Source organism: Mus caroli, chromosome 8 (assembly GCF_900094665.2).
Source record: "Mus caroli chromosome 8, CAROLI_EIJ_v1.1, whole genome shotgun sequence".
Taxonomy (NCBI): Eukaryota; Metazoa; Chordata; class Mammalia; order Rodentia; family Muridae; genus Mus; species Mus caroli.
Window position 1 is genome coordinate 87,371,299 of NC_034577.1, and position 10,295 is coordinate 87,381,593.

The following is a 10,295-nucleotide window of genomic DNA, read 5'->3' on the forward strand; positions in this document are numbered from 1 at the left end:
AAAAAAAAAAGACTGCTAGCAATAAAGAAAGGTAGTGCAGCTGTGTGTGTGTGTGTGTGTGAGAGTGTGCGTGTCTGTGAGTGTGCGTGCGTGTGAGTGTGTGTGTGTGGTCTGTGTAAGTGACTTCTTTCTTTTCTTTCTGGTTCAAAAAGTTAACAAGCTCTGAACCTCTCACCTGGGAGACTACTGGTTGACGACTCCAGAGAAAGGAGCTCTAGCAATAAATCCTTTTATTTAATTTCCCACTGCTAAACAGCATGTGTTAAATGGCCAGAAATTTGCACTTATCTAAGCACAAATAATAAGAGTGAAAGAGTTAAGTTCTCAGTGTTTATTAAAGCACAGAGTAGTAATAAAGAGTTAAGGCTCTTTTGCGTTTATTTAAGCACAGAACAATAGCAAAGAGTTAAGTTTCCCCAGTGCTTATTCAAACACAGAGTTGAAGAGAAAAGTCAGTGGTTTTCAACCTCAGACTAAGCAAGGGAGTGATAAGTTTCCAGAAGCCATCAGCTTCTAGCCCTCACGACGGTTAGAGTCACAAGGCAGGAGATCATCAGTCTTTTGGTTTTAGTCTGTGTTCCACTTCAGCTCCGAACTCCAAATGTCCAGGGCTGGCCCCTGCAAGGACCAGTGTCCCTCTTCCTGCTACCTGCTGATTCAAATACAGAACTCTCAGCTCTCTCCCAAGCACTGTCTGTGTGCTGTTATGCTTCCTGCCATGATGTAAGCCACCCCCAATGAAATGTTTTCCTGTAAGGGTTGCCATACTCATGGTGTCTCTTTACAGTAATAGGAGCCCTATCTAAGACAACCTGCCAACCACTTATAGAGGGAAGGCAGTGCCCTGGGAGAGGAACCCGTACTCCAAACTCCACACTCACACTTGTATCTGAAGACAAGGTGGAAAATACTGTGTAAGGACAGGGAGCAGGCTGTGGTTTGAGACAGAGACAAAAGCACAGATGGAAAAGCCTGGGGTGGTGGCTCCTGCCTGTAATCATAGCACTCAGAAGGCTGAAGCGAGAGGGTTGGTATGAGTCCAGGTCAGTCTGAGCTACAGAGAATCTGTCTGAACAAAATGAAACAGCGAAACAACAACCTAAAAATACCTAAAACAACCTAAAACCACCTAAAACATCTAAACAACCTAAAGACAACAGAAGGGGTTGGGAATGTGGTTCAGTGGTAGAGGCCTAGCCTGTCAGTGTGAGAACTCTCCAGTTCCTAGCACCAAAACAAAATAAAGGGATTCGATTGTTTAAGACAACAAAGAGGTCTAGTAAGATGGCTCAATGGGTAAAGATGCTTGCCCTAAAAGCCTGGCACATGAATTCATGCACACACGCACACACACACAGACACACACACACACACACACACACACACACACTGATAGTAAAAACCATAAATGAAAGGTAGATTAACCAATTTCTGTGTTGTTAAGGCCTATGTAACTTATCTATCTAGACTGCCATTTTGTGCTGTTACTAATATTATAAGGAAAGTATCTTTATGTTGTTTCTGCTGTTACTAGGAAGCTTTCTCATGCCCAAGTGGATTACATATTCTGTTATGTTCTGTGCCCTTGGAAACCAATTATGCTAGGAGTCAGTAGAACTGACTTATTGTGTCATTCTCCACAATAACCTTGGACTTGAACCAGCCACCCAGCAACACTTCCTGTCCCCGTGTATAAGCTCTTGTGGTATTTGCTTTTATAAGCTGCCCCTGGGAAGGACCTATACCAATATAAGGAACAATTTGAAATAAGACTTCCATGTTGAGTAGGAGGCTGAGTAAAGTTTAAATCCCCAAGACCTTTCCAGGAACTGACATCCAACTTGGCAGAAAGACATGTACACGGACAACTGACATCCTGGTTGGCAAGTTAAGCCATGAAAGTTACAAGACAAGTCCCATGCTGGCTAACAAGTTAAGACATGAAGGTCAGACAAACCAAGTGCCCAGCCACAGTTGAATACTGCAACCAATGGGAACAAGAGAAATGTACAACAAAGACATGTTCTAAGGAAATCCCCTATCTCTAAATCTTGATTGGTAAAAATACCATGGCACAGATATTTGTAGATTTTAGGTTTCAAAATCCTGCAGGATCTTAATGCCACGGTTCAGCTTCTGAGTCTAAACAGTGGCTCTAATCGATCAGCCCTGGGGTGTATGCTCCTTAAACTATCCCTGTCTGACTGAGATCAGTGGTTTGTGAGGTAACAGCTGGACCCCAACAAATATTCTACATAGGCATCCACAAGATGTCTGGCTTGTGCCCAGTCCCAAGCTTGGGTGCTCTAGCTGGGAACTGGCTAGTTCTTTTCAGGTCAGCTAGCCCTCAGGTTACAGGGAGAGAGAGGTCAGTCATTGGGGATCTGAGTGGATGTGTTCTGCAGACTCATACTGCTGAGGAGTGCTCTTGAGAGCCACATCTGTAGGGAGAAAAGCAGTGTGTCCTGCCCCATTTTTCTGAATGACTACCAGGACAGCCCAGTGTTTCAATGGAAACAAATGGGTGGAACCATCTTAATGGCCTGAATCTGGACTGTCTCCCAAAGGCTCATTTGTGCAGGGTGGGTGGTGGTGGGTGGGTGGGTGGGTGGTGGGTATGGGAATGTTTTTGTGCACTGTGCATTCATATGCTGATTTCTATACCCAGAGATCTGTTTGCAGTCTGGACCTTGGCGTGACTAAGTATTATATAAAGCATTGTTCTCCACCACCTCCTGATTGGTTAAAGAGCTGAATAGTCTATAGCTGCACAGGAGAAGATAAGGTGCCCTGAGAATGAGCAAGGGTCTCAGGTGGGACCTGGGGAGTCTGCCTTCAGGACAGCAATGAAGAAAGAAGTGCCAGGAGACCAAGATGGCAGGTAAAGGGACATGTACCTGGGATGTAGGCTGGAATAGCTCAGGACCTGCCCAGCTTAGTACCTGAAGCTTTTAATAAATATACCAGGTCTCTGTGTGACTATTTTAGAGCAAGGGTGGGTATAGAAAAGCCCCGTACTTTTACACAGGTGTTGAAGGCTTGGTCTACATGCAGTGATGATCAGGGATGAGGCTTGAGGAGTCTCTGACCTCATGTATGAATGAATCCACTGATGAACCCATAATTTGATAGTGATATTGGAGGGCATGTGCTCTGGGTTCAGTCCCCAGTGATAACAACAAAACCAATGCAGAAGTTCTTGATCTGATCTTACCTCCTGCTATTGCTTACCAGAGACAGCTGTCTACAGCATAACACAGGACTGCTGCACCCAAACTCAACTCTCTTTGATTTAAGTTAGTTCAAAGGAAACGAAATGTTGTTCTTCAGCTGATGGAAAACACAATGATTACCTAGTTCAATTGCTTCACTTTCTACATGGAAAAATAGAGTTTGATTTGGAAGGGGGCTTGCTTTGAGACAGGTGAGTTTATACCCTGGCACATCAGAATTGGAACCTATTTTTCCAGATTTCAGACCATCTCTTTTTAAAAACTTAGCCAATTGAAAACAGTGAAAAACAAAACAAAACAAAACAAAACAAACAAACAACCCCCCCTCAAACCTTCTGGTTCAGTCCGGAGAAATGGCTGGGTGGTTAAGAGCATCTGTTGCTCTTGCTTTTGAAGAGGGTTTGGTGCGCAGGACCTACACGATAGCCCATAAACATCTGTATCTCCAGTTCTAGGAGATTTGATGTCCCCTTCTGACCTCTGAGAGTCCTAGGTATCTGTGCAGTGCACAAACACAAATGCAAATTAAAAACTCATCTATATAAAATAATATTTTTTAAAAAAACCTCAACAAGGGTTGGAGAGATGGCTCAGTGGTTAAGGGCATTGACTGTTCTTCCAGAGGTCCTGAGTTCAATTCCCAGCAACCTCACGGTGGCTCACAACCATATATAATAGGACCCTATTCCCTCTTCCGGTGTGTCTGAAGACAGTGACAGTGTATTCATATAATAAAATAAATCTTTAAAATAAACCAAAACCCTCAACAAGCTGGGTGGTGGTGGCACAGACCTTTAACCCCAGCACTTGGGAGGCAGAGGCAGGTGGATCTCTTAGTTCAAGGTCAGCCTGATCTACAGAATGAGAGTTCCATGACAGACAGATCTGCACAGAGAAACCCTGTCTCAAAAAACAAACAAACAAAAAAACTCCCAAAACCAAGCCAAACCAAACATCAAAACCAACCACCCTACCCCTCCCCCAAATTCCAACAACAAAAAAAGCACAATTCTGTTTTAAGTTTGGCTTTCTATGTAGATGGAAAGAATGGAATGTGATTACCAAAGGAAAGGCTTCCAAAATAAAGGAGGCTGGTGGCCACAGAAATAAATATTATGGAAACTGTTTTAAGAGCTTTTCTATCATTGTCCTCTTTGGCCACTCAATAGCAAGTACATAATTTACTAGTATCACTTGAGTTTAAGTGGTTCTCAACCTGTGGGTTACAACCATCAAAAACCACATTATTTCCTGCTCAGTAGCAAAATTCCAGCTATGAAGTATTAATGAAAATAAATTTATGGTTGGGGGATCCCTAGGGCCGTCAGAAGTATATGCTTTCTGATCATTGAGACCCACGGGTTGAGAACCACTGGCTTAGTTGCCTACATCTTGTGATTTACAAGTGCAAATTGTGGTTCACGTCCACTAAAAGACTATGCCTATTCATTCCTGAGCCTCACTCTATAGAATAAAATTAATATGTGTGGCTATTGAGAGGGGAAAACGTGTTAGATAAATAGTCCAGAATTTCTTACAGTATAGCTCATGAGATAAATTTGCTGTCACAATGTAAAAAGGATCCCATAGACAAAGGGGCTTTGGAAACTTAAGACTCAATTCAAATGAAACAGGTGTCCTTTCCACTGTCAGAATCTTTACTAGCTTCATTATTTAGTATGTGGGTGTGTTTGAGTGCATGTGCGCACGTGCACACGCACACACATGTACGTGAGCACATGTATAAACACGCATGTAGAGGCCAGAAATAGACTGCCTCCAGTGCCATTCCTTGGGAGCTTCCTGTGGTCTCCAGTCGATCCACTTCCCTCTGGGGCATCAGATGTCTCTGGATGCTACACCAAGGAGGGTGAAACAGAGCTTGGGGCGAATAGGTCCAAAGGACTTTAGTCTGGCTGGGAATGCTGGGGGGTGTTCCAGCTCTTAAAAAGGAATAAAGAGGCTTGGGCCGCCTGCATAGGAAGGTAGCCGGGGTTCTGCTGGGGGTTCTGGATCCCGTGACAGCTGCGGTGGGGGCAGCAGCAGCAGTGGTAGCGGCAGAGACGGTGGTGGCGTGAGCAGCCATGGCTCTGACCAGAGCCTTCTCAGGCAGTAAGAGTCTGGCCAGCCAGGTGGGTCCAAGGTCCAGTCAATAATGATTGCTTCGGGAGAGAGCTCTTTCCCAAGCTTAGTAAAGACAGCCACTCTCTGACGATCCTCCTTGAAATAACTTGGCTTTATTCCATGTGGACAGGGACTGTCTGAGCCTTGGGGAGTGGGATGGGAATTGGAGGGTAGATGCTTCCTATTGGTTGAGTTTGAGATACTAGTGATGCTCTGTTTGCGCGCTACATTATGGGACTGACGGCCCCTGGGCCTCTCCGTTGCGTGTCGTGGTCATGTGTTCCAGAGCAGGTACAGAGACAGGTAGGGAACAGTTCTGCTCTTGCTCTTCCCAAATCTCTGAGATTCCCGGTGTTTGAGCTCACTCGACTTTACCAGTCCTTATGCCCGTCGGGGGGCACAGTCCACTTGCCCTACAGCTGCTCACCGTGTGTATTGAGACAGGGTCTCACACTGGCCTGGAGTTCATCAAATAGGCTAGGTTCACTGCCTAGGGATCTGCCCAGCCCTGGGATTACGGGCTCATACCACCAAGCCTGTGCTTTCCCTCTTCTATTTACTCCTTTCTCATTTATTACATCAGGACTGCAGTTTCCCCTCCCACCCTTTCTCCAGATCCTCCACTCCACCTCTCCTCAGAATAGATTAGGCCTCCCAGGGACACCAACCAAATATGGCATACTAAGCTGCCATAAGATTAGGCACATATTTTCACATCAAGGCTGGATAAAGCAACCTCATAGCAGAAAAAAGGGTCCTAAAGGCAGGCAAAAGAGTCAGAGACAGTCTCTATTCCCATTGTCAGGAATTCTGCAAGATACCAAGCTACATAACTGTGGACGCCCGACTCGCCAGCAAGGAGGACGCCACAACAGGATTCTTCTGCAAGCGTTTATTGGGAGAGCTTGATAGCGAAGGCGAAAGATCCCGAGCCCCAAAACTGGCGCTGCTTATATAGGTCTAGGAGTGGCGTGTCTATACCTGATTGGTTGTGCTTTCAGTACCTCATTTACATTCCCCGGGATGGGCTGTGACTTGGTGTGAAACCCTTATGCACATGCGCACATTGGTTGTTTACCCGAACTTACGGGTGGTGGCCAGCGGTAGCCAGCGCCATCTTGTAATGGCGTATGTAGCTTCCCACACACAACCATACATATATGCAGGGGACCTATAGGCTCCCTGGTCTCTGTGAGGTCACTTGAGTCCTGCTCAGTTGATTCTGTGGGCTTTGTTCTCCAGGTGTCCCTGACCCCTCTGGTTCCTCCAACCCTTCCTCCTCCTCCTCCTCCTCCACCACCACCACCACCACCACCACCACCACCACCACCACCACCGCAGCCTCCACAGAATTCCCTGAGCTTTATTTAGTATTTGTTTGTGGGGTTCTGAATCTGGTTTCATCAGTTGCTGGATGAAGTATCTCTGCTCTTTGATGACGATTATGGTAGGCTCCAGTCCCAGCACATGACAAACTGTAGGCAGGATGTTTTGTGGCTGGGTTAGTGCCCCAGTTCCTCCTCTTGAGGCTTTGCCTGATTACAGAGGATGACCAATTAAGGCTCCACGTCCCCATTACTAAGGATCTTCACTAGTGTCACCCTCGTGGATTCCATGGAGTTTCCATTGCACTCCAAATTTTCTACTTCAATCTGGAAGTGCCTCCCAATTCCAGTAGTCTCCCCCAGCATTCTCTCCCTACACCGCACAACCCAATCCCTTCTGTTCCCATCCCCAACTGCCCCAGTCTACTAAGGAAATCTATTTCCCCTTCACAGGGAAATCCTTGTATTCTCCCCTAAGCCATCCTTGTTACCTAACCTTTCCAGGTCAGTGTATTATGTCATGATTATCCTCTAATCTACAGCCAATATCCACTTATAAGTGAGCACATACCATGTTTGTCTTTCTGGGTTTGGGTTACCTCACTCAGGATGATGTTTTTCTAGAAACTAGTTTGCCAGAAAACTTCATGATGTCTTTCTTGTTTTTGTTTTTGTTTTTTTGAGACAGGGTTTCTCTGTGTAGCCTTGGCCATCCTGGAGCTTGCTCTGTAGACCAGGCTGGCCTCAAACTCAGAGATCTGCCTGCCTTTTCCTTCTGAGTGCTGGGATTAAAGGGATGAGCCACCACTGCCGGTAGCTGTTATTTTTTAAACAGCCAAGTACTACTTCATTGTGTAAATGTATCCCATTTTCTTTATCCATACTTTGGGTGAGAGACATCTAGGTTGTTTCTAGTTCCAAATTATTATGAATAAAGCTGATTTAAACATAGTTGAGCAAGTTCTTGTGGCAGGATGGTGTGTCCATTGGTCTATGCCCAGGAGGAGTATGGCTGGGTCTTGAAGTAGATCCAGTCACAGTTTTCTGAGAAACTGCCATATTGATTTCCAAAGTGGTTGTACAAGTTTCCACTTCCACCAGCAGTGGCAGAATGTTCCCTATGCTCTACATCCTTTCCAGCCTGAGCTGCCGCTTGTGTTTTTTGATCTTAGCCATTCTGAGACATCTTACATGACTAAGGATATTGAACATTTCTTTAAGTGTCTCTTGGCCATTAGAATTCTTTTGTTAGCTGGGCGTGGTGGTGCACGCCTTTAATCCCAGCACTTGGGAGGCAGAGGCAGGTGGAGTTCTGAGTTCAATATTTAAAAAAAATCCATTTTTAAAATCAGATTATTTAGTTTGTTGATATCTAGCTTCTTGAGTTCTTTATGTGTTTTGGATATTAGCCCTCTGTCAGGTACGGAGCTGATGAGGATCTTTTCCCATTCTCTGGGCTGCCATTCTGTTCTATTGGTGGTGTCCTTTACCTTGCAGAAGCTTTTCAGTTTCATGAGTGATTTCCCATTTAGTAATTGTTGATCTTAGTGCCTGTGTATTGGTTCAGAAAGTTGTCTCTGTTGCCAATGCATTTAAGGCTATTGGCCACTTTCTCTTCTATCAGATTCATTGTTTCTGGTTTTATGTTGGGCTCTTTGATCCACTTGGACTTGAGTTTTGTGCAGGGTGATAGATATGGATTATATACATTCTTCTACATACTGATATCCAGTTGGACTACCACCGTTTGTTGAAGATGCGTTCTTTTTTTTACATTGTATATTTCTGGCTTCTTTACCAAAAATCAGGTATCAATGGGTATGTGGATTTACATCTGGGTCTTTGATTTGATTCCATTGACCCACCTGCCTTTTTATGGCAATACAATAAGGGTTTTTTTTTTTTTTTTTTTTTTTTTTTTTTTTTGGTTTTTTGAGACAGGGTTTCTCTGTGTAGCCCTGGCTGTCCTGGCACTCACTTTGTAGACCAGGCTGGCCTCGAACTCAGAAATCCGCCTGCCTCTGCCTCCCGAGTGCTGGGACTAAAGGCGTGCGCCACCACGCCTGGCTAGGTTTTTATTACTATTGCTCTGTAGTACAGCTTGAAATCAGGATGGTGATACCTTTAAATGTTTTTATTGTTTAAGATTGTTTTAGCTATCCTGGGTTTTTTGATTTTCCATATGATTTTTTTTTGGGGGGGCGGGAATCCCTTGTGGTGCCTCAAGACCTGGGAATGTTCTCCTCTGACTTTGGCATTTCCAAATTTTCTCTATCATGGGAAACTCTTCATCTCATCAAAAGGAATCTCATACTGGGGGACTATGAGTGTTATACACGTCACTGACCCAAAGGGAGACCACATCCTTTTGTAAAGAAGTCTTTGGGGCAGCCCCCTGGAAGAGTAGCAGAAGGCCACTGCAAGCCTGATACCTGGACTTGGGTCTCTTATCTCACTAGCTGCCATGTCTTAGTTTGGGTTTCATTATTGTGAACAGACACTGTAACCAAGGCAACTCTTTTTTTTTTCTTTTCTTTTTTTTTTTTTTTGGTTTTTCGAGATAGGGTTTCTCTGTATAGCCCTGGCTGTCCTGGAACTCACTTTGTAGACCAGGATGGCCTCGAACTCAGAAATCCACCTGCCTCTGCCTCCCGAGTTCTGGGATCAAAGGCATGCGCCACCACGCCCGGCCAAGGCAACTCTTATAATGGACAACATTTCATTGGGGCTGGCTTACACATTTAGAGCTTCAGTCCATTATCATCATGGCAGGATGCAGGCAGACACGGTGCTGGAGAAGGAACCAAGAATTCTCCATCTTCAAAGGCAACCAGGAGAGACTTGAGTCTGGCCAGACGTGAGCATAGATGTGAGAACTCAAAGCCTGTCCCCACAGCGACACACCCCTCCAACAAGGCCACACCCACTTCAGGAAGAACATGCCTCCTAATAGTGTCACACCCTGCGGGCCAAGCATTCAAACACTATGGGGGCCAAACCTATTCAAACCACCACAGGACAAGACTTCTTCCCTCCAGTAGAAGCCCTTACAGCATCTTGAGTGTGGGGTGGCATTTACGGCACTCACCTTTCCAGTGGCCCTTTCACCACATTGAAAGCAAGCCCCTTCTGTTTCTATTGCTGCTGCAAAGGCCTGGGCCTAATGGGAGGCTGTCCCAATATCCTGAGTGGCTACACTCCATCCATCATAGTGCTCATCTTTGAGGTCTTGGCAGGTGAGCCTGCATTCGGAAGCCATACCCGCCCAAATGACATTTTTAAAGAAGGAGGCCAGTACATCGGGTGTGCGTCAAGATGGCTGCCCCCTTGCGGCACACGCTTCTAAAGCTGATTCCTACACTCTTACAAAGTTCCTATGTAGCTCAGGTTCCCCTCCAGACTCTTTGTACCAGAGGCCCTCCTGAAGAAGATGCTCCATCCTCACGTCCAGTTTCCCCGTATGAGAATGAGCCTGAAGAAGCAACAAAATTCGAGGCTTTTGGGCCCAGGCTTGGGAGTGTAGCCTTTGTGGCTTAGTGCTCCAGGTGCTGGTCATAAAACAGATAGCGACATTCCTCCACCCACCCGCTTCCTGGGTTCAAAGAGTGTTCAT

General features: G+C 45.4%; 1 pseudogene; it reads left to right on the forward strand.

The window, feature by feature from the left end:
- The first annotated feature begins 9,989 nt into the window (after positions 1-9,989).
- The window catches only part of LOC110300886, a 1,569-nt pseudogene continuing 1,263 nt past the window's right edge, over positions 9,990-10,295 (forward strand).